A 26,635-nucleotide genomic window follows, 5' to 3' on the forward strand; every position below is an offset into this window, starting at 1 on the left:
CCAACTTCGAAAATATCTTCGAAAAAATTCTAAAATGCCAGATGTGTTTAAAAACCTCCAAAAATATAAATTTTTGTATTTCTGTTAATATAAGGAAAAACTTCCATGAATTGTGTTACTTAGTCTGTATAGTCTGTCAAATATGTTTTCAAAAAGATTCGAAACTCAAGAATGTCTAAAAATCTGTATGCAAATAAAAATTTTGTTTCGATATATTTGTTAATTTAAGAAAAAACTTCAATAAAGTGTGTTACTAAAATGTAAACCGATTTCAAACGCGGTTTTCAAAAAAAATTTTAAACTTGAGAAATGTTCGAAAATTCGATTTTTTTATTAAAAGTTTTCATAATTTTCTGAGTACACCGCTCTGTAGCCCAATCAATTTTAGTCCTACAGAGTACAGTTTGTAAGTCTCTTTAATTCGGGTTTTTGAATATTGTTTTCTTTTTTTAAGTTGTTTTGGATTTTATACTGCGGAAAAGAAATTGTCAAACCTCAATGCCAATTTTCAGAGAATTACATTTTGTGCTTTGTTACCCTAAAGTTGATTGGGCTACAGAACTGCGTATTAGAAAAAAAGTCTAAGAATTCTCAGTGGGAAAAACTGCACAAAGATCTTTTAACACTTCCCACGTTTTCAAAATTTTTCGAAAACGTTTTTGAACTTTTTAGCTTTTATAGAATGTTCGAATTTTTTCGAAAACATTTTCGATTTTTTTCGAAGACCATTTCGAAATTTGTTTGCAAAGCTTAAGTTACAGAACTCATTGAATTTTTCTCTTAAATTAACAGAAATACGCAAAAAATAGAAATTGACGTGCACACTTTTAAGCACGTTTTAATTATTCGAATTTTTTCGAAAATTAAGGAAAGTGAAAAAAAGAACAAAATTATTGAAACAGTTTTTTTTTTTTCAAAATTGTTGCTTTATTAGTGCTCGCAGCTGTATGTGGGGTGTATGTGTGCTTGTGTTTGAGTGTGTGAGTGCGTGTACACTTGCCTCAAAGTGAGCTTATTTAATATTTGATTTAAGTGACCGAAATGGTCACAAGTGTGAAATCCAGTTCAATCAAAGCGAGCGTTCGAGTTTTTGATATATTTTCTGTTTTATTTATATAAGTAGGAAATCTACGGGTATACCACAGTTAGCTATACCAAGGTATACCCATATATACACATATACATACAAATTCCAAACAGCCTTTCTATCTTAAGCACGCATGCTCTTAGAGTTTGTATAATGAACGTTTTGCAATGTTACAACGAATATCTCAATTATGTAAATATGTATGTTAAATGCTTCTATTGCTTTCAGCTGAGCTTATTTTGTAGTCAAAAATAAACACACAAAGTTTGCCAGCAAAGCGTAAAATGAAACAAAGAAACCATTAACTAAACAAATATCCTTGCCTCTATTTACCAATTTTTTTATTGCTTTCTTTAATGTATGCGGAGGGAAGCCCAGATTCTTGCCATCACCTTATTATATAAACATCTTGTAATCTTATGTCATATATATGTATAAATACCATATATAGTATGTCGTATGCCACGTACCAATCACAATTTAATGCCGCCCACATGTCACATTTGAAATGCGGTAATTAAATCGAAATACACGTACATTAAAGTACCTCAGCTTTTTAATAACGATATAAAGAATTACGAAAGCAAGTAACGTATTTTCGATGGTTAATATGGATGATCATTATCCTGGATGAAAAATAATAAAGTTGAAAATCTTTGCTTCACTTATCCTTATAAATACCGACGAAATTTAATTGTAACTTTGTTTTTTTTTTAAACTTGATATATTGTTATTTTGGTCTTGAGAAACTCTATAATTACATCTAAAGTCCTTATAAGCCCTGCAATTGCTTTCACGTAGTCTGCTTAACATCGTCTAGTGAAACGAGAAGCATACTTTAAGGGGCTACAGCTCGTTAGCAGATGTAACTGTGTTAAAACGACTTTGGAGCTCAAAAGGACATTAAAAGACCAAAAAATGACATTTTAATTTAAAGAAATCACAATTCCTTATTAAAAAAAACCAACTTCTATCAAACATATCCGCGACCCCTTTAAAAACGGGCACCGCTGCGTATACGTAACATATTTTTTTTATGTACGAAAAGGAAGAGTTACAAACATACAAGTGGATTTAATATAAGCAAGATAACATTTGCTGTTAAATAACCAAACTCAAAGCAAAAAACGATTGAGGCTGTATAAGGATCAATTTAAGCTTCACATATACAGCTGGTCTCGTATTAGCCCTTTTCTACCAAGTCTAATGTACATACGCAACGTTTCTAAGTGAGAAATAATTTTTACTTTTTTTAATTGCGAAAATCTCATTCAAAGTATTTCATTTGTTAATGCCATTATTGCCCAAAGCATTATTTATTAAAACAACAATAACAAAATACAACTTAAGTAGATATAGAACCTATGATTGCAAACAGGTAAGGCTCGGTTAGGGCACATGGTCTGAGCAAATCCTAAATTAAACAAAAATGTCTAAAAAATCGGCTTATGTAGGTTTTGCTACAAACATCTGTAGGTGCAATCTCTTATCGAGAACAGAGTCGTAGCTGAACTTTTGCCCGTTTACAACTCAACTCCGATTTCAGTTGAAATTTTGCAATTTGGTATTACAGCTTATAACTCAACCTGTCAAAAACAGTGTCTGTTGAAGTTGCCTTGCAACTTTTTGTGGCATTACCATTTACAACATTGTGTTGGTGTAGTTGCCAAAGACATCAAAATCTGACAACTGATTACTAGCAGTTGTCTCATACAATTTAGCAGTTGTTTGGAAAAAAGGTAAAGTTTTACAGGATGGTTCACCACCTAATTTTTAACAAAAGTTTTCAAAGTTGGTATCAAAAGACACGCTGCGCCCTCCGTGTTTAGAATCCGAAAGCAAAAGTTTTAAATTACATTTCTGTCATATTATTTCGGTTCAAATTTTCATGTGAATGTTGTATTATGCCAGATTTTTTGTACACACTAATGCAGAAAGCTGTTGGGCTCACCCAGGGTTATTTTTACAAATCGCGGCCGAAGGCCGCCAACGCAGAAAGGTGTTCTGTGCAAAAAAACTATGAATCGGGCCTCACATTTCGGACCCTCTCGGGGCCATTTTATGGATTTTTCTAAATATCTTTCGATAGAAATAGCATTTTTAATTTCCGCTTTCGGATTCTTAAAACGGATGTCGAAACGTGTCTTTTGATACCACCTTTGATACTTTTTGAAAAAAATTAAATGGGGCACCTTCTTGTAAAACGCTGACGGAAAAAAATTAAAAAAAAAAATTCAATGCGATCCATCGCAACAAGAACTGCGCACAAATCGTTGATTCGTAATTGACCGATTTAGTAGTCAAATGAACAGAAAAAGTTGTTGCGACAAAAAAAAAACATAAATGTAAGGCGCGATAACCTCCGAAGAGATCTAAGGCCGAGCTTCTCTTCCAATCGTGCTCCTTTTTAATATTTCCTACAAATTGGCGGGACGGTACCTACTTGTTTTTTCCGACTCTGAACGACATCTGCGAGGCAGATGAGTTTACACTGAGAGCTTTTCACTCGGAGTGCTTGTCAAACACTGACGAGGGGCGACCCCGCTTATAAAAAGTTTCTTCTAATTGTAAAACCTTATTTCTAAAATTTTGGTGTTGCTTTGCCCGGGGTGTGAACCCAGGGCATTCGGTGTGGTAGGCGCAGCACGCTAACATCACACCACGGTTGCACTTACTAACCGAACTTCAATTGGGCGCACATCAAATATACTGGCACACATTAAACATTATACAATTTATTATTTTGTTTTATTAAACACACTTTAACCAAATTTTATATTTTTAATATATTTAATTCATAGTTTTGAACTTCTCTTTGCAAATAGAAATGAAAATAGTAGTACCAAAACTGTTTCTCAATTCTCTCAGTTGCAGCTCAGCTCATTCTCAATTTCTTCTCTCACATGTAGTTGCCACACTTGATTGTTTCGAACAAAACTTTTAGTATAAATTTTTGACATAACATTTTAAATAGAGAACTTGCAAGTTATAGAAAAGTAAAGAATCAAATCGCAAGAAAGTAATTCACCACTGGAGTAACTTAACATGTAATTCGGCAAGTTTAATTTCCGTAACACTTTAAGTTGAAACGATTCCAAAACAACTCAAACTTTTATGTTTTCAGACATATCAACATTAAAAAAGGATGTTTTTTATTATTTTATTAAATTCGTTCGCGTGAGTGAAAATTCGTAAAAACTCGAACAAAATGTTACTAACTTTGGAAAAAGTCTGTTCGTTCAAACAAAACTTTTGCAACAAGAGGGCGCAATTTTGCATTTCGCTTGGAGGAGAAGTTGCAAAATTGTACCCGATAAATAGGTGTTCAAAAAAGGGTTTTTCGTTTTCTATTGATAACAGAAAAACTAGCTTTTTTGTTGTTTTCCCATTTTGTGTGTTTTTTTCGATTTGGTGGTTTTCTTATTTTGGTGTTTTTTTTTTTTAACAAGTGGCACCATCGTCATAAGTACAAAGTAGAGAGCGCAGTGAGCGTAAAATTCTCTTTGTAATTTGCTCATGTATTGACTGTTGATCGCTGTTGAAATGACCAGTGAGATCAGTTGTGTTAACAAAAAAATTAGTTAGATTGATTAGGAATCTGTAAATTTAACAATATTTTGTTAACTTAAGAGCTACAATTTCTGTTCTGTTGAAATTACTAAACTAATTTGTTCTCTTGACAAAGAACTCTGTAGAATTAATCGTAATTCGATCAATTTCACCGAATCTCCGTTAAGTCAAGAACAACAGAACAGATTTGTTGATTTTACTAGCACCATTTCTTTCAGTGCACTTAAACGTTTTCTTACTTGGTGCTGGTAGTTCCAAGGGAATGGAGTGGTCATGCGAATTTTTTCCGTTTTCGCGACATGTCAATTTTGTCACCAAAATTTTCGTCGTTATAAAACAAATATATTAATTGATTATTTAATTGATATCCATTTTGCTATTAATAAAAAAATCACTTTTGCAAATGCTTGAATTTCCACCACAAATTGATCAGCTGTTCATTTATCTGTCAAATCATCACTTTTTTTAGGTTGGCAACATCAATTCATCTTCAACTGAAATAAGTTGTAATTCGTAATACCAAGCAGGGGTTGAGTTGTCTTAAAGTTGAGTTGTTTTAATTACAACCCAACTAAGTTGAGTTGTAAACCGTAATAGGGGCATTTGTCTCAAAGAAATCACATTTCTGTGCTGGATATTCATTCATTATTTGTCGCTAAGCCGCTTATAGTATTTTTTTCCTCACTTGGCAAGCTATGATAGACATTCCTGCATAGTGCAACGCACAAGAGTTCAATGGCTAGGTCTTGTTATTCAGACGGTCCTGCACAGAAGGTATTTCTACCGAGATGGTGCGTATTTGGCAGCAGGAAATCAGCTGTAGAAAGACTATCAACCTTAAACCTCTCAATAGAAGTAAGTTATCGCTAAAGTCTTCTTACAGCTGATCTCCTACTAACAAATACATACGCATGTCGATAGAACTGCCTTCTATGCAGGAGCGCCTTCATCAATTCGCATAACATGACCCAACCAGCGAAAAACTTAGACACTTTGTGCGTTGCACAGGATTCATACCTGCACAAAATCGCGTACATTTCATCATTGGTCCTCCCGCGATATATACCGTTTGCTTCCTTGCCATGCCCAACAAATTTTACGAACAATTTTCTCTCGAGAATTCGCAGGGCTATCTCATCTTCTTTCAACACCTTTCCTGATTTTGTGCCATACATTAGAGTAAACATGAAGATACGTATTTGGACGGCACTGCCACAGTCAGAAGCTGCTTTGAAATCGACAAAGAGTTGGTGTGTGCCTATTCTTTTGTCGAGGGGTCTCTAAGGTTTTATGTATCGTGTAAATCGGGATGGTGTTGGATTTAGCAGCTGTATTGCCTTTTATCCAGCTCACTTCACCATGGTCAAGCCGCAATTGATTGGCGGGATATTAGAGGGACGGAAATTTCGTTTGCAGGTATTCACTGTTATTAATCAATCTCCAATAACCCACAGACGACGCTTTCGCAATGCCACCTATGACGAATCCGTCACTGAAGGGGGCTGTACCCGTGATCAGCATGAATCCATGATAACAGTATTTTAGATATGCTTGCGACTCGAAATGAAAATTACCTATCGCCTTTCAAACAAAGATCCATAATTTAGAAGCTTCTGCTAGAAAAGCTTTGAATGGGACTATATTGATATCAATTGTAACTACATATTAGAAGAGAAGCTCGGCCTTTATATCCTAGATTGACAGTATTGTTAAAGGATTGAAATGTTTTAGAAAATCTTTTGTTGGAACATATTCGAGGTACTAGGAAATTTGCAGCCTTTAAGTATGCAACCATTTTTTTGCTTCATTTAATAATATACCTCTGGAGAAAACAAAATTCCAATACGAGAAGTTGCATTTTTCAAGGTGCAAATTTCGTGTTATTGTCCTACTGACCTTTTACGTTTTTTACAAGGAGCGCGTCTAAAGCGCCCTTAGTGAAAGTTTTCGGTGATTTTTAGTTGTACTGTCAGACATTTTGCCAAGAATGCAAAACTATTTTTGAGTTTTACTGTCTGGGTCTTTCATCCAAGATTCCTTCCTTCCACAGACAATGCAAAAAAATTTAACTCGAATATGAAAAACGGGTACGCAGTCAAAATGCTTTCTGTGTTCCGCCGCATTGAAACGAATGTAAAAAAGTATCAAAATTTTTTCGAAAACAACTACTAAACTGAAGGTATATTATTAGGCTTTTCCGGTCTAAGTTTTGTTTTTAAGTGCAAAATAAAATTACATTATTCTACTTTTCTAACCCAACGTTTCGCTAACAACTTTTTAGCATCATCAGGGGCATGTATTTATTTGTTAAATCTGTTACAAACAACAAACAACAAAATACAAAAAATGTTAAATTACATACAAAATATATTGAGTTTGATAAATCCGTATGAAAAATCAACTAAAAACAGATAATAATACATAAAAAAACAACTTACCATATTGCACTCTGCCGAGGGTTTTTTTCCTCTTTTAAAATTATTTAAGACTATTGTTTTTGAACATACAACACTTTTGAAAAACATAAAATCATTGAACATTTATGGACATTAAATCAATACCATCTTAACTTTATGGTAATCTCGTCAATACTAAAAGCTATTTTCCTGAACACGTAATGTAAGCAGATGCTATATTGTCTGTATCTTCTTTCTTGTTAATCGTCTTTTCTCTTCTTTCCATGATTCTCAGGCTGTCTAAAGTGTATCTTGTTGTTTCTTTTCGTTACCTGTCAATAATCTTCGCATTAGTAAAGTCAGCTGAGTGTCCACTTGATATTATGTGTTGTGATAACGCTGTACTGTTCTTTTGTTTTCTTATATCGGCTTCATGTTCGCTCAGTCTAACACCTAAGGGACGCTTTGTTGTGCCAATATATATTTTGCCGCATTCGTCGTTTGGTTTTCCTTTGCAAGTAATTTCGTAAATGACGTTGTTTTGTTGATGGAGATCTACAGGACACTTTGTTCTTGTAAATATCGTTGACAAAGTGCAGTTTGACTTATAGGCAAGTGTTGTGTTTGTTGTTTTTATTATGCTATGATCAATATTTTCGGTAAGTTTGGGTATGTATTTCACGCTGTAAAACTGTTTCGTTGCTTTCGTTTCTAAATTTGTTCTTTTGTTAGGTTGGTTGCTGGATTTCTTGGTTTATTAGCTCTCGTATTAAATTATTAGGATAAGTTGCTGCGTAAAATATTATAAATTTTTTGTATATTGGCATTATGAAAAGTTTTGTGGCTTAAGGTCAAAATTTTATGTATGAAATTTTTTGCTGTATTAATCTTGTATTTGGTCGGCTGCGAGGAAAGGTAGTTTATTAAGCGTCCAGAAGAGGTAGGTTTTGAATACCAGACAGGAAAAAGGTTGTATTTCTCCCTATGGATGCAGACATCAAGAAAAGGTATTTTGGAGTTGGCTTCCATTTCCATTGTAAATTGCAGTTTTCTGTGATATTTATTCAGAACTAGAAGACCCGGCAGACGTTGTCCTGCCCTAAATTTGGCCAATCTGCATACATTTTAATAAGCCTTTTCCGTCTGACCACATTTTGGCCTATATCCCGAGACCATAGTCACCCAGGGGTATGAAAATTACCCTCTAATAAAGCACTCATCAACAGCTTTCATTCGATATCAATATTCTATAAACACATTCTAGGTGTACCCGGGTCCACTTTTTGGCATATAGCTCGAGGCCCTAGTCACCCAAGGGTATGAAAATTACCCTCTACTAAAGCACTCATCAACAGCTTTAATCTGATATCAATATTCTATAACCAGATTCTAGGGATACCCGGGTTCACTTTTTGGCCTATATCTCGAGACCCTAGTCACCCAAGGGTATGAAAATTACCCTCTAGTAAAGCACTCATCAACAGCTTTCATTCGATATCAATATTCTATAAACACATTCTAGGTGTACCCGGGTCCACTTTTTGGCATATAGCTCGAGACCCTAGTCACCCAAGGGTATGAAAATTACCCTCTACTAAAGCACTCATCAACAGCTTTAATCTGATATCAATATTCTATAAACAGATTCTAGGGGTACCCGGGTCCACTTTTTGGCCTATAGCTCGAGACCCTAGTCACCCAGGGGTATGAAAATTACCCCCTACTAAAGCACTCGTCAACAGCTTTCATCTGATAGCCATATTCTATACACACATTCTAGTGGTACCCAGGTCCACGTTTTGGCCTATATCTCGAGACCCGAGTCACCCAGGGGTATGAAAATTACCCTCTACTAAAGCACTCATCAAGAGCTTTCATTTGATATGCATATTCTAGGGGTACCCGGGTCCACGTTTTGGCCTATATCTCGGGACCCTAGTCACCCAGGGGTATGAAAATTACCCTCTACTAAAGCACTCACCAACAGCTTTTATTTGATATCCATATTATATAAACACACGCTATTGGTACCCGGGTCCACGTTTTGGCCTATATCTCGAGACCCTAGTCACCCAGGGGTATGAAAATTACCCTCTACTAAAGCACTCATCAACAGCTTTTATTTGATATCCATATTCTATAAACAGACCCTAGGGGTACCCGGGTCCACGTTTTGGCCTATATCTCGAGACCGTAGTCACCCAGGGGTATGAAAATTACCCTCTACTAAAGCACTCATCAACAGCTTTTATTTGATATCCATATTCTATAAACACACTCTAGGGGTACCCGGGTCCACGTTTTGGCCTATATCTCGAGGAAATATGCTGTTTTGAGTATTTTCCCGGCAAGTATTCGAATATTTCTCACCTTTTAAACCTTCCCTAGACCTCCACGAATAATTCAAGACTAAGATAAGATAAATCCGTTCAGCCGTTCTCGAGTTTTAGCGAGACTAACGAACAGCAATTCATTTTTATATATTTATTCAGAATATCTAGAATAATGTTCGCGTCGTTACGTTTAATTATAGCCAAGAGATCGTCCACATATTTACATATAAATTTTATGTCTATATCAAATCGTTGCTTAAGTTCCAAAATAGCATTGTCAAACCAAAGGACGAATGCGGAAAAATATATATTGGCACAACAAAGCGTCCCTTAGGTGTTAGACTGGGCGAACATGAAGCGTATATAAGAAAACAAAAGAACAGTACAGCGTTATCACAACACATAATATCAAGTGGACACTCAGCTGACTTTACTAATGCGAAGATTATTGACAGGGAACGAAAAGAAACAACAAGATACACTTTAGAAAGCTTGAGAATCATGGAAAGAAGAGAAAAGACGATTAACAAGAAAGAAGATACAGACAATATAGCATCTGCTTACATTACGTGTTTAGGAAAATAGCTTTTAGTATTGACGAGATTCCCATAAAGTTAAGATGGTATTGATTTAATGTCCATAAATGTTCAATGGTTTTATGTTTTTCAAAAGTGTTGTATGTTCAAAAACAATAGTCTTAAATAATTTCAAAAGAGGAAAAGAAAACCCTCGGCAGAGTGCAATATTGTAAGTTGGTTTTTTATGTATTATTATCTGTTTTTAGTTGATTTTTCATACGGATTTATCAAACTCAATATATATTGTATGTAATTTAACATTTTTTGTATTTTGTTGTTTGTAACAGATTTAACAAATAAACACATACCCCTGATGATGCTAAAAAGTTATTAGCGAAAGGTTGGGTTAGAAAAGTGGAATAATGCAATTTTATTTCACACTTAAAAAACTTAGACCGGAAAAGCTAATAATATACCTTCAGATTCAACAAGAACTGGTCGGAAATACATAATACTACTAAACTGGTTTAATACGATGGTTACTGGGCTATCACGGCTATTCAGTTGGTATTGGTATGTGGTATACAAGTCACCAAATGAAAACTAACTTAGTTTAAATAATGTTTACTTACTTAACTTCTAATGCATTTTAATCCTATACACTCAACATATATCTTTCTTGGTTTCTCTTTTTTATATCTTTCAGGTAAGCAAATAAAAAAAACACACACCCATCAACACATAACTAATCCTGTGTCTAAACTGAGAACAGCTGGATATGTGTCAACGACATGTAAGATTATTTACGCTGTAGATTGAATCACTTCATCTAAAATAAAAACAACAAAAAAAGTCAAACATTTTCAAAAAAACCAATACCAAAAACTGCTCATTCCATCATATCTGCATTTATCATACTTTTACAATAAACATATGTATGTATGTAAACATCACACGTTGTTGCTCCATTATTCATATTGTGGGTCACTTCCAACAGTTTTAACACAACACATCCTTAGAACCACATAATACACAACGTTAAGTTATCACATTAACTTAAGTAACACAGAAAAACCAAAATTGTCACAGTGTCGCCTTGTTTGTGCAAGTATGTGATAAATTATAGTGGTTGAAGCGTGTGTTGGGGTCACAGATTTCCAAATTATAAAGACTTGAATTTACACGATTGTTTGTTGTCATCATTGTTGATAGTTGGTATGAAACTATTGTGGTGTATGTGTATTGGAGATGTTGCGAAGATTCGGATATAATTACTTAGCTTAAGAACACAATTTTGCTGACAGGCTTTAGCTTCTACGCTTGAAGGCTTAAAAACGTAACCAGACGCTTCAAATACAAGTTATTTGGCAAAATTTTAACTAAAGCAAGTTGGGAAGTCTATTAAATCCGGACGAAGAGGGACATATTATACCGAGGCGTGTGCTCTCTCGTCATATACGTTAAGAATAAATTTAAAGAGAAATGTCACGATCAATTAATAATATGCAAGCTGAAATGTAGTACCTAGATATATATGTGACAGAAAAGCGAAGTTCTAACGATATTTCGTGAGAATTGGTCGACTTTTTAGCGACTTATGGCGTTAGAAGTTTTTGTAGAGATTAACTAAGAAGAGGCAGCCCGAAAAGAGGGTATTTTCTTTCCGCTACTTCGGGTGTTGAAAAAAATAAAAATGTAAGGCGCAATAACCTAAGCGAATGGATTTTAGGCTGAGGACATGACCTACTTGTTTTATGCCGACTCCGAACGGCATCTGCAAGGCAGATGAGTTTTCACTGAGAAGCTTTTCATGGCAGAAATACACTCGGAGTGCTTGTCAAACACTGCATAGGGGCGACCCCGCTTAAAAAAGGTTCTTCTAATTGAAAAAACTTGTTTCTAAAATTTTGACGTTGCTTTCCCCGGGTCATGAACCCTGCATCGTCGGTGTGCTAGGCACGCTACCATCACACCAAGGCGGACTTTGGGTGTTGACCGTTAATTAACTGATACGATGAATGCCAACTCGGTCTTTATTTGTGTTATTATGCAGGTAAAAACCACTTGATGTATTTGTGATCTAATGGAGGCATCCTTATCGGATCTATATGTATAACTGGGCAAGAAGTTCGGGACTTGGTTGCAACCCTGAAAAACTGAGCTAGATCTCTCCACCTGAAGGTTCAAAACAACGAATCTTGTTCCACCCAAGATTGACGGTGAAAGGCTGGCTAAATGTAAAAGAGAAATTAGTGTATCGCAGGTTTTTTCTTTCATAGTGGTACATTTGATCTATACGCTGTTGTACGGCCAATTCTATTTTATCTGATCTGAGACTAGACATCTTCTTTCACCTTCCCAATCATTGTGGCATGATAAGAAATGTTAGCAATAAGCGGAACTATAAATAATTTGGCACCTATGTCGACCACAGAATGACGCATGTCCCTCAATAAGATATGCAGAAATGAGCACATGGATATTGGAGCCGTCTGTAGAGCTGATGAGCTAACCAGGGGGGCACGACCGTTCACATTCTTCCCGAAAATTATTCGGTGGATATACCAATGACCTCTTTTCAATTCCGTGCGAGCATGAAAACAATTTAAGCAGGTTGAATAATTGCTTCTGTATGCATACGAACTTTGTAAATTTATCGTCCAATCCGCTGAGTGGTACACCACCTTATCTCACCCAGTTCGAAAACGCCATATCTGAGAATTTTTTCAAAAACACCCGGTTTAAATTTTTTTTCTTAAACGCCCCACAAAATGTCAAAATGTATTGAAATTAAACGCGGTTAGGGCTTTTTTGAAACAATTTCTAAAATAGGGCTTTATTAAAAGTTTTCTGAAATAACTCATCAACGAAACGGTCCTTCCCACACAGTACTTCTCGAACTGATATGATTCAACATTTCAAACACCTTTTAAAAAAAACTTCCATTTCGAGCTACTAATTAAATACAAAATCTCCCCTTGCTGTTGCCTGCTACGCGATTTTAAAAGTGACTTAAAATTAGTGCAACAACCGGCAAAGAGATTTACTAAAATTTGTTGATAGGAAGACTCAATATTTATCGACACACCCTTATACTATATGTGTATTTTGAAGAGTTAGTCACATAGTTCGCTAACTACATAATTTAATACCTAATTTACTAATGTTCATATGCAGATATATACTTACTACATCAATTTCTAGGTCAAAAGCAAAACTCTAAGCATTGCGGTTGTGTTTTGTATATGTATACATATTTATGTATGAATGTTTACATATTACATATGTATGTACATATGTTGATGTCATTTAATGACCTTAACGCCTGAAGCTATCGTTCATCATTTGAATGTAACTAATCCAATTAGTAAGAATTTTTCCACTTGAATCTTTTTTTTGCTTTTCCAACCAAAACTTTTGCTTTGATTTGTAAATGATTTCTATGAACAAATTAAGTAGTTCAGTTATTAGCTTAATTTCGTAATATCGAAAATTGTATCAAATCAATTGAATATAATTAGTTTCCTGCAGGTTATCATTCGAATTGAAATGGTATGACATTTATTGATGTGCTTTTGTTATACTCAGTTGAGCAGAGCTCACAGAGTATATTAAGTTTGATTGGATAACGGTTGGTTGTACAGGTATAAAGGAATCGAGATAGATATAGACTTCCATATATCAAAATGATCAGGATCGAAAAAAAATTTGATTGAGCCATGTCCGTCCGTCCGTCCGTTAACACGATAACTTGAGTAAATTTTAAGGTATCTTGATGAAATTTGGTATGTAGGTTCCTGAGCACTCATCTCAGATCGCTATTTAAAATGAACGATATCGGACTATAACCACGCCCATTTTTTCGATATCGAAAATTTCGAAAAACCGAAAAAGTGCAATAACTCATTACCAAAGACAGATAAACCGATGAAACTTGGTAGGTGAGATGAACTTATGACGCAGAATTGAAAATTAGTAAAATTTTGGACAATGGGCGTGGCACCGCCCACTTTTAAAAGAAGGTAATTTAAAATTTTACAAGCTGTAATTTGGCAGTTGTTGAAAATATCATGATGAAATTTGGCAGGAACGTTACTCCTATTACTATATTTACGCTTAATAAAGATTAGCAAAATCAGAGACGGACCACGCCCACTTTAAAAAAAAAATTTTTTTAAGTAAAATTTTAACAAAAAAATTTATATCTTTACAGTATATAAGTAAATTATGTCAACATTCAACTCCAGTAATGATATGGTGCAACAAAATACAAAAATGAAAGAAAATTTCAAAATGGGCGTGGCTCCGCCCTTTTTCATTTAATTTGTCTAGGGTACTTTTAACGCCATAAGTCGAACAAAAATTTACCAATCCTTTTGAAATTTGGTAGGAGCATAGATTTTATGACGCTAACTGTTTTCTGTGAAAATGGGCGAAATCGGTTGAAGCCACGCCCAGTTTTTATACATAGTCGTCCGTCTGCCCTTCCGCATGGCCGTTAATACGATAACTTGAGCAAAAATCGACATATCTTTACTGCACTTAGTTCACGTACTTATCTGAACTCACTTTATCTTGGTATAAAAAATGAACGAAATCCGACCATAACCACGCCCACTTTTTCGATATCGACAATTACGAAAAATGAAAAAAATGCCATAATTCTATTCCAAATACCAAAAAAGGGATGAAACATGGTAATTGGATTGGTTTATTGACGCGAAATATAACTTTAGAAAAAACTCTGTAAAATGGTTGTGACACCTACCATATTAAGTAGAAGAAAATGAAAAAGTTCTGCAGGGCGAAATAAAAAACCCTTGAAATCTTGGCAGGTATTACAAATATAAATAAATTAGCGGTATCCAACAGATGATGTTCTGGGTCACCCTGGTCCACATTTTGGTCGATATCTGGAAAACGCCTTCACATATACAACTACCACCACTCCCTTTTAAAACTCTCATTTATACCTTTAATTTGATACTAATATCGTACAAACAGGTTCTAGAGTCACCCCTGGTCCACCTTTATGGCGATATCTCGAAACGGCGTCCACCTATGGAACTAAGGATCACTCCCTTTTAAAATACTCATTAACACCTTTCATTTGATACCCATATCGTACAAACAAATTCTAGAGTCAACCCTGATCCACCTTTATGGCGATATCCCTAAATGGCGTCCACCTATAGAACTATGGCCCACTCCCTCATAAAATACTCTTTAATGCCTCTCATTTGATACACATGTCATACAAACACATTCCAGGGTTTCCCTCGGTTCATTTTCCTACATGGTTATTTTCCCTTATGTTGTCACCATAGCTCTCAACTGAGTATGTAATGTTCAGTTACACCCGAACTTAACCTTCCTTACTTGTTGTATATACAATTAGATGGAAATGTGGGCTTACCACGGATACTAGTCCTGCCGTTGGATTTTGAATCAACGATTTCCCTGAAATTTTCACATCTCCTTGCACGCTTCGAAAGTTATATTATTTTATTTTAAATTTTTCTCCTTTAGTCAATCGGAAGATATGTATTTTTTAAAGCTTAGCGTTCTTTAAAATTCTTCAAAGTTCTGCATACAATTTCAAGAGATGCAAAGTGTTGTTGTTAGATTTGTTGAGTGAACGATGATATTGTAACGAATTTACTGCAATTCCTCTCATTTGCAACCTTCTACTAACGTTCGAATCACTAAACTGTTGTGGAAAATTCCTTCAGTCGGTATAGTGCGTCCATTAGGGTTTGTCAGTGCCAGTGTTTTTCTTGCAGGTACCTTCGATTTTGATTTGTTTGGCCCATTCGGTCCATCAACCCTTGCCCGATATGCGGCCTTTGACTTTTGTGGTTTTTGTCGAATCTCTGTCACCAGCACTCGATTACTGCTGAGCCCTTTTTCCAAACTGAAGTTAAGTGGCACATCCTGGTTCTCATAGCGTATAATCCTTCTCCGCATATCGATCCTGATGTCATGGTCAACTAAGAAGTCCACTCCCAATATGACTTCATCAACAATCTCCGCCACAATGAATTTGTGTAGAACCATGACCTTCCCAATTAAGACTTCACATATCACTTCTCCCTGGACTTGGTCATACTCGCCTGTGAGCGTACGCAACCTTGCTCCAGGTAACGGTTTTACTCTCCTGTTGACCAAGGCAGATCGGATTAAGGAATGAGATGCGCCCGTATCTACAGTCAGTACACGCTCCTTGCCATCCACATTTCCTATGACGGTAAGACTGCTCGAGTTTCTTCCAATTTGCGACACAGATATCACAGGACATTCAATAGCTGGGGCAAGTTTTCGGTCTTTACATCTGACTCGCTCTTGCTTATCTCCTCAGCTTTGCGTTTACGGCCACCCAAGTTGGAACTATTAGGGTTGGTACTGCAGTAACGTGCAATGTGCCCTGGCTTACCACACTTAAAGCATTTGCGTTCCCTTTAAAGCTTCCAAAATTGCATCTACCCACTCTGGGCTTTCTACTTCCACAGGATGAGCTTTGTATGCTGGTTTACTCAATAGTGAGGCAGTTTCCTAAGTCAATGCATGTGATACCGTTTCTGTGAATGTTTGCTTTTGGCTTGCGTATGTAGCTCGCTTTGTGTCGACGTCCCGTATGCCATTTATAAAACTCTGAATCTTTATCCTTTCAGTGTATTCCACAGGTGCGTTCGCATTTTCTAGATGAGCCAATCTTTCAACATCCGAGGCAAACTCCTGCAAAGTCTCGTTAGTTTTTTGGTACCGGTTTTGCAATTCTAAAATCTGTTCCTGTGTTCGCTTCCGTACCGTCATTCTACAGCGGCCATCAATGCTTCATAACTGTTACGTTCGTACTCTGCGATGATCTGTAGTATCTCAGCATCTGGTCCTTCTAAAGCCACGAATAATGCAGCAACGTCAAGTTGTTCGCTGCTGACGTCTTCTCAAATTGCAGCTTAAATACCTGGAAAGGAACAGAACCATCAAACGTTGGGGATTTTACCTTCAAAGTAGACGTTGAAGTGATTGGACGGTTCAGTTGTAACTCTTGAATCAGATCCTTCAAAGCATCCATCTCGGCCTCCATTTTATCTTGCCTTTCGCTAAAAACCTCCAGCTGCGATGAGAATCTTGTTTCCTGTTCCTCCAGATGCGAGGATATGCGATCCTCTTGGGCTTTCAACTGCTCAGCCAACTGAGATGTCATATATGTCTTCTGTTCTTCCAGTTGTGATGCCAAATATGTCTTCTGTTCTTCCAGTTGGGATGACATCTGTTTTTCCTGAACTTCAATCTTCGGTGTCATTTATGACGACATTTCTGCAATACGTGTCTCCTGTGATTCCATCTTGGATGTCATATATGTCTTCTGCGATTCCAGTTGAGATGATGGTTGATATTTGTGACGACATTTGCTTCAACACTGCTAGTATCTATCTTCTCCTCCATTTTAGTCGCTGGCTCTTCCACATCAGGATAAAAGACATACTCGTCCACATCAATTCCTTGCGACTCTATTACCTCTCGTAGCCGTGCTTGAAGTTCGGTCTTATTGCCGGTTGTATTCAATCTACGGTTCTCCAACTCCTTTTTCAGTTGCTGGATCTTTAATTCACTCAACTTTGCCAAGTTGTATTCAAAATCTTCAGAATTTATTCAACAATTCCTCTTCTGACACCAATTGTAACGAATTTACTGCAATTCCTATTATTTGCAATCTTCTACTAACGTTCGAATCACTAAACTGTTGAATAAATAACTTCACTATTCAATAATGCAAAATGGCCTTTATTAAAGTAATTCACAATAACACTTATACTTCGCAACTGATAGTTTGCTTAAATCAAACTGATTCTCGTGCCTCAACTGTTGCTGCTTTTTATACTGTTTGGTTTCCTCGTTGATATATTTCTAGGCGCTTCTATTTCTAGAATTTACTAGTTAGTTATCAGCTATAACTACAGATGCACGATTTTATAGCTTCTCTCATAGCCCATGCGCGTGTATATGTGAGTGATACTTGCACAAATGATTGCATACTTTTGGGAGTATCTCAGATATATGCATGTGTTTGTTCGTTACTCTCCGCTGCTCGTATTAACATATGGGTATGGTGAGTCACTGCTTAGTATCGGCTTAGAGATGATAGTATCCCTTAGTGGTGCTAATATTCGTCACAATATGATTTTTGAACAAAACAACTTCGATTTATATTTTTTTGACGCTTTAAAAAACAAGCTAGTGATCACAATTGTTGTAGGCATATCTGCATGAGGCAACGACTCTTTGCAAGTCGTGTTTAGAAGGTCGTACCATTAATAAGGTATCATGTAGTACAATGACCGCTCTTGAAAAAGACTTAGCAGTTGATGGTTATCAAAACCATTTTCATATTCAAATGAAATTCTCTTAAGTATATTAAATTAGCGCAGACTGAGAGCTCTTTCCACAAAAAGGCTGAGAACCAATTATATGACATTGCACCCATCAAATTACATTATTATTATTTCCAGTTGATGTAGCAAAGTTTGATAGTTATTCACATCCTTTGAAAACATGTATGTGTGCTCCCTTTCACCAATCCATAGTATAAATATATCGTTGTACTATTTCAGAAAATATTCGCGGTAATTTGGAAATTATGCCGCTCGTGAAGTATACTTTCTTAAAGAGTTCTTATTGGGCTTGCTGACAAGGCACATACCCACCGATAACAAGTCGAAATCGAATCGACTACACGAACATTAGTAGTTTTCGACAAGAGGCCAATAATACTTCGATAAAAAGCCGATAACTCTTCAATTTGAGTTCTTACCTATAATACGTCAATGAAGCTCTTCTCAGATAGTCCAGAAACTTTACCGCAATGTCCGTAAAATCATCCCAACTTCATTCTAAATTTAAAAAGCCGCAAGATTGTTTCAAAATGGTGCGGAAGTATATCCGGAAAGGCCCTGAAGTAGTACTTTTTGATTTCTCCTTTACCCACTTCTTCGTGTCTGGGACAGAGTTAAGTCAACAAGCGAAAATTTACTAAATTGTTTACTACTCACTTGAACGTTTCGAGGCTCAGCTCAAGGTTTTCTGTTTATTGGATTCAAAAAATATTAGTGTATCTGTTAGCGCCGTAACTGAATGGCTATGACAGCATCGGCGCCTCGATTTCACTCACTTTTATCAACAGGCAGGAATATGGAAACGAGGCTTTTGACATGATTTACGACCTGGAACAATGACATGAAATCGTGGAAGAGTATTGGGAGGCTTGTAATACGAAAGCTGGGGATCGTCGGTACACGATCCCGAGAGCCAAAATTTATTTATGTAAACGAAGCGTTATGAGGTAGAATGATTGAGAAGAAAATGGTGGCTGGCGTAAAAATATAAAGCGGCAGAGATTTTACAGCATCGACGCTTCATTCTATATAGAAATTCTTTGATTGCAAAAATGAAATATGTGTCCTATTAAAACTTGATTTTAAACAGCTCTGGTTGACTCTGGAAACGTTTAAATAAACATGAAATAACCGTATGATCAAACCCGACAGAAATGGTGCCGACTTTCTCTATCCATTCACCTGCCTTTCGTTTTTAATTACCTCTTCCTTCTGATTTTCTAGTTTACCTTAATCGGCCCATTACTTCCCTGTCCCTCTCATTCTTCCGTAAATTTTTCCTCTTACTCTTCCTGCTCTTGTTCATATCCAAGTCTTACTATCACTATTACTCTTAACCTTATCCTTTATTATTCTTACTACTCCGGTAAACCACCACTTTTTACCAATTTCTCTCAAACCATTACCCTTATTTTTACTTTTACTCTCTTCCTCTTGGTCTCTTTACTTTTCCTACTTCCCTACAACTTTCTCTAATTTTTCTTCGTTTTGCCTCTGTTTTCTCATCACTTTTCTGTCATGTTCCCGTTTCCAATGTGTAAGGTATATCGAGTTTGACTCTTTTTCGCACATTACATTGCTAAAGTACTAAAAAGTAGCAAAAAGGTACCAAAAATTGTCCCTTCCTGCTACTTTTAAATTCATGACCGGACTATGAGGACCGTCAAATATATGTTGTTGTACTACCTGCCTGGTTTTATTGCGTCTTGAGTGTTATGTATATATTTATTTACTTACATGTACATGTACATATGTCACACAAGAGTTTTAATGAAGTTGACTAGCTACTAGACCATGTGACGTATGATAATAGCATATTTACATTCTTGAATACAACAACAAGATACTTACAAATGTTTGTTGGTTAATCCTTTATTGTGAAAATTGTTTAATTAGGCTGTAGAATTTTAAGGACAATTTTGCTATGTGTCACATGTTTTTTTAAGCCTTTAGGGCTGTCTAACATTTAAATCGATGCCTCGCAGCTACTTACGTACATATGTATACTTATGGATGTATGTTTGTATATCTATGGGCCAAGGACATTTCTTGATGTGCTTAATATCTATATATGTCATTGAGTGTTATGAAAGTAGCTCATTGCTAACATATGCGACACATTAACGCGCAGAAAAATGTTAAAAATGAAATGTGGTTAGACAGCATCTGTGTGTGAGAGCATATATACATACATATGTGTGAGAAGATAAGGCATTGAAACGAACTCCCGAAGCTAAAAGCAAACAAAAACTTTATAACCACATCTCCAAAGTCAGTAAGAATAGCACAGCCACAACAGTATTTTGAGGCAAGAGTGATTGACGGATAAATCGTTCGTGGTGACGCAGTCGTAGTGGCAACATCTAAGGTACTGTACTGACAGCAATAAATAGCAAGCATACTCATCGATTTACAGCTGCGAACGAACAAAGAGCAGTGGCAATTTTTATCAAATTTCATCAATTAAATTGTTTTTTTATTTTCGAAAGAAAAAGCCAATCCTAAAAACACTTTCGAAAGTCCCAAAAAAAATTTCTAAAATTTCGGAAATTCGAAAAAATCGACAATTTCGAACTTTAAATTTGAGGTTCTCTGAATGTTTTTGAGACTGAAATTAAATTTATTCTACGGAAGTACAAGTTATGAATCTCTCAAAACTCGCATTGATTTTTGAGATTCTTTTTTTTTTCTTTTAAGAATAAATTTTTCTAAGCGAAGTAGCCGCTCGGAAGTGGTTTGGCACGATGCAAATTAGAAGAGAATCTCGCCCATATTTCCTCGAAGGTAAATTAATTTTTTTTTTGTTTTTGTCTTGGGGGTTTTTCCACCATACAAAGTATGACTTATTTTTTTATATGGCAGAAAATTTTAAGCAGCCATCGGAAAAAAATTGTCAAAAATCAATACAAACTTTTAAAGACCTATAACTTTCTCTTACCCTTTTTTTAATACAGTTTATTGGTATACACAATTGCATACTCAAAGAATTCAGAGAAATTTTCGAAAATTTTTGTCGAATACTCGAATTTTTACGAATACGTTGCTTGAATTGATTTTGCATAGTTTCAATTACAAAATTCATAAAATATCGAAGAACTTAATATTGACGAAATTGGAAAAAACTTGCCACTGCTATTTTTATGTTCGCCACTGTTTATAAAAACGTTTCGTTTTGTGATAAAATGGACATTAAATTATGAACTTTTAATATTAATTACATAAGTTCGCATCACAATTTATGATTCTCAATGCATATTATATGAAAACAGTCATGTTCACCTCTACTAAAAACACATCTTACTGATGGTGTGAGGATTTAGTGACTGAGCTGTTTGGAGGCTGACGTTAACGTCGTTCCGAGTCATAGGAGGAAAGTGACGCTGATCTTACCAGTATATCTACTGTGGCGACCGGTTTTAGCTCCCCATATTAAGTATAAGACCGCTAAGCCCGCTTTGGCGGCCATATTATCGTACGACCAAGATAAATCACTCAGGATCGTATATAGATAAGCAAGAGTAGATAAGAAGAATAGAGGAGAAAGCCGGGGAAGATTAAAGCACTACAAGCGATGAATCGGACTTGGAAAGCGGCAGTAGCCGAAAGTCAATTAGCTCCGTGATGGAGCGGCAGGTGAAACCGAAGGCAGAACATGAATGAAGAAAAGCATGAAGCACAATGTGTAAGAGAGCCCTCTCATAGTACCATGGAGCGTTAGGAATTCGCCAGCGCTTGGGAGCTGTAGTCGACACAACAGACTGCCAGAGTGTTTGCTTAGCGTGGGCGATTGACATCGTAGAAGTGGATCGAATACAGTTCGATGCAAACGGTATGACGAGAAAACCCCACGAGCTGTAGTCGACACAACAGACCGCCAGAGTGCTTGCTTAGCTTGGGCGATTGACATCGTAGAAATGGATCGAATGCAGTTCGATGCAACCGGTATGACGAGAAAACCCCACGATGAAATGAAATGAAAAAGCAGCGCTGTCGTGGTTAAAAAGACGTAGATGTTACGAGGAGGGTGTTGGAGGGAGACGAACAGCTGAATGCTGCTGCGAGTCTTATTGATACACCTCTACAACAGTAAAGTGGAGTCGAGGAGGGCATGCTAGGCGTAGCGCTGATGCAGGAGCTTTGACTCTCATCGGGAGAAAAGGTTTATTTGTTTCAGCGCACGAGAATTTGACACTTACTACCCCAATTCGGATGGTAGGATGAGAGATGCAGTAATGATAAGATAACAGATGAATGCATCTATGCTCCTTACTCTACAACTATGGACTTTACAGTAGTGGCTATAGAACAAAAGAATCAGAGGGATTTTCTCCTTGCGTGTTGGCATATGGCTTATAAGACAGAGAGGCGCAGAGGACGGTTTGCCATAGCGCGTATTGGATGCCCACCACATTGCGTGGGGAGGATGAAATGCAAATGATTTAGGCGACTTACTAATTTGTGAGATATCTGACAGAGGTATATGTAGATCCATTATCTAATATTTGCTGGATATAACATTTAAATCTGAGCGTGGTATATCAATGTGAGGGTCCTTGATATTCCATTCTTTTCAGCCCGTACATATATCAGCTTCAGCATGCGGAAAATACACCGAAGTCAACCAACCGATATGTAGCTCCAACAAAGATTATCGACCCAGCTACCCACAGTTTTTACTTTTGACTGACGAGTCTGAACACCCATTGTGGCATTAATGCAAATTATATACGCCAGAAAAACAGCCCTAATAAACAGCTTCATCAAAATTAACAAGAAAATAAGCTGCAACATAAGGTTAGGTACAAATTTCTACTTGTTAAAACTTGGTAATTGCTCAGCACTTAAAAAGGATTACAACAACAAAATAAGTAACAAGAAAAGTAACAAGAGTGGCGTGACAAAAGTGAAAAGTATCAGCTATACGAGTGTACCAAAGTGCATACCTACATACTTACTTGGTAAATAACAATTGTAAGATGCCACTACTAAGCTCCACTTGCTACATGCAACACGTAAAAAGTCACACTAAATAGTTATTTACTTCCATGGAAAATGATTTGGTGTCATGGCGACATGCTACCGCGGCTGTCAACTTTGATGATGCCTGGAAATGGTAACGTAATACTGAGAAGTGAGGTACCGTGAAAGTCATCGAAATTTTGATTTTGGAAAGCGGCGCCAAAATTGTGTTACAACTCTGCATTAAAGAGGGTAAGGCTAAGTTAATGCAACTCCTTTTCGTCCAGATATGCATGCTTCGGCCTTTTATCGTATTATCATGCCACTGATAGAAGCTTAGGCCTAATATATCACCTTAGAGGCTTTTGAAACTAAACTACCGTAATTGATTAGCATAAAGTCACTTTCAACCGATTTTCAATGCGTAATTCTGTTAGGCAGTTCCTTGCACTTTATGTTTTCCTCTAAATCCTAAATTCACTTATTTGTGCATTGAGTGTCCACGTCTTTCTTGAATTTTCCATAGCACATTCATTTGGTCGCCAGGGACAGCTATACAAGCTATATACATCTGTAACTTTGGAAAAGTGAGTGATGCTAAGCCCCAAACAAGATAAAGTTTTAAATTCTCATATATGCTATCGAATATTCTTTGATAAGAATAGGGATAGAGATGAAGATATGGATAAGGATAGGGGAAGGGATAGAGGTAGGAATAGAGGTAGGGATAGTGGTAGGAGAGCGATAGGGATAGATAACGATAGGAAAATGTTTAGGTATAAGGATAAGGATAGAGATGTGTGTAGAGATAGAAAGATAATAACAGGGATATGTAGGTATAGGGATATGTTGTTGTTGTTGTTGTTGTAGCGATAAGGACACTCCCCGAAGGTCTTGGGGAGTGTTATGGATGTTGATGGTTCTTCGCCGGATGCAGATCCGGTACGCTACGGTACCAAGCCCGACCATCTCGGGAACGATTTGTTATGACCACATGCGACCTTCTAGGCCATACCACCCTCCTAAATAAAGGTGCTCTCCATTTCGATAAGCAATTTGTTGATTGTGAAAAAAAATTGATGGGTAAAGTGCTAATCGGAACAGAATATTTGTTCGCGGCCCATTTCTAATACTGGCATTAAAATTCAGTTTCGTTGATTGTTTATTGTTATTGCTGCTTTGCTTCTTCTTAGCTCAATAGTTTTTGTGTTACACATCTTTAACATATTTTGCATATTTGCCTCGTTAGTGTAAAAAATCAAATACCAAATGTTACAACACAAAACAACATGGAAAAAAGAAGAAAAGAAGTAAAGAAAATAGCGATATGATTACACAAATAAAAGTTAAATGGAAAGGAAAGTTTTAAAAGGCTGTAAAGCTTTGTGCAACATGAAAACAAACAGCTACGTTGAAAAAGAAAAAACAAAAATGAAATCAATGTAATGATGTGAAAAGACTTTTTTTGTTTACGCAAAGAGTATCCTGTCAATTCTCTTAAATGAGTAAGGATTTTTAGAATTTTATGCGTTGTTGTTTTAAAAGCAACAAGCACAACAACACAACTTGCAAATAAAATCTATGCCTATTAGCCTTTTCTTTTCATAGTAAAATATCGTCAACAAAATCATGATGATGATGATGAAACACCTCAGCAAAGGGTACCCGCACAACTATACCAATAACAATCCAATATTTTTATACTCAGTTGAGCAGAGCTCACAGAGTATATTAACTTTGATTGGATAACGGTTGGTTGTACAGGTATAAAGGAATCGAGATAGATATAGACTTCCATATATCAAAATCATCAGTATCGAAAAAAAATTTGATTGAGCCATGTCCGTCCGTCCGTCCGTCCGTCCGTTAACACGATAACTTGAGTAAATTTTGAGGTATCTTGATGAAATTTGTATGTAGATTTCTGGGCACTCATCTCAGATCGCTATTTAAAATGAACAATATCGGACTATAACCACGCCCATTTTTGCGATATCGAAAATTTCGAAAAACCGGAAAAATGCGATAATTCATTGCCAAAGGCGGATAAAGCAATGAAAATTGGTAGATGGGTTGACGTTATGACGCAGAATAGAAAATTAGTAAGAATTTGGACAATGGGCGTGGCACTGCCCACTTTTACAAGAAGGTAATTTAAAAGTTTTGTAAGCTGTAATTTGGCAGTCGTTGAAGATATCATGATGGAATTTGGCAGGAACGTTACTACTATTACTATATATGTGCTAAATAAAAATTAGCAAAATTGGATGAAGAACACGCCCAAATTTTAAATTTATTTTTAAATTCTAATTTTAACAAAAAATTTAATATCTTTACTGTATATAAGTAAATTAAGTCAAAATTCAACTCCAGTAATGATATGGTGCAACAAAATACAAAAATAAAAGAAAATTTCAAAATGGGCGTGGCTCCATTTTTATTTAGTTTGTCTAGAATACTTTTAATGCCATAAGTCGAACAAAAATTTACCAATCCTTCTTAAATTTGGTGGGGGCATAGATTCTATGACGGTAACTGTTTTCTGTGAAAATGGGCGAAATCGGTGGAAGCCACGCCCAGTTTTTATACACAGTCCACCGTCTGGCCTTCCTCTCGGCCGTTAACACAATAACTTGAGCAAAAACCGATATATCTTTACTAAACTTGGTCCACGTACTTATCTGAACTCACTTTATCTTGGTATAAAAAATTGCCGAAATCCGACCATAACCACGCCCACTTTATCGATATCGAAAATTACGAAAAATGAAAAAATGCCATAATTCTATACCAAATACGAAAAAAGGGACGAAACATGGTAATTGGATTGGTTTATTGACGCAAAATATAACTTTGGAAAAAACTTTGTAAAATGGGTGTGACACCTACCATATTAAGTAGAAGAAAATGAAAAAGTTTTGCAGGGCGAAATCAAAAGCCCTTGGAATCTTGGAAGGAATACTGTACGTGGTATTACATATATATATAAATTAGCAGTACCCGACAGATGATTTTCTGGATCACCTGGTCCACATTTTGGTCGATATCGCGAAAACGCCTTCACATATACATCTAAGGGCCACTCGCTTTTAAAACCCTCATTAATACCTTTAATTTGATATCCATATCGTAAAAACACATTCTAGAGTCACCCCTGGCCCACCCTAATGGCGATATCTCGAAAAGGCGTCCACCTATAGACCTAATGCCCACTCCCTTTTAAAATGCTCAGTAACACCTTTCGTTTGATACCCATATCGTACAAACATTCTAGAGTCACCCCTGACCCACCCTAATGGCGACATCTCGAAAAGGCGTCCACCTATAGACATAATTCCCACTCCCTCTTAAAATGCTCTGTAACACCTTTCATTTG

General features: G+C 36.3%; 1 protein-coding gene across 25 annotated transcripts in view; it reads left to right on the top strand.

Moving 5' to 3' along the window:
- CASK (peripheral plasma membrane protein CASK) overlaps nt 1-26,635 on the top strand; it is a 471,051-nt gene that overhangs the window by 348,467 nt on the left and 95,949 nt on the right. The gene's annotated exons all lie outside the window — the stretch shown is intronic.

This window comes from Eurosta solidaginis, chromosome 1, assembly GCF_040869045.1.
Source record: "Eurosta solidaginis isolate ZX-2024a chromosome 1, ASM4086904v1, whole genome shotgun sequence".
Lineage (NCBI taxonomy): Eukaryota > Metazoa > Arthropoda > Insecta > Diptera > Tephritidae > Eurosta > Eurosta solidaginis.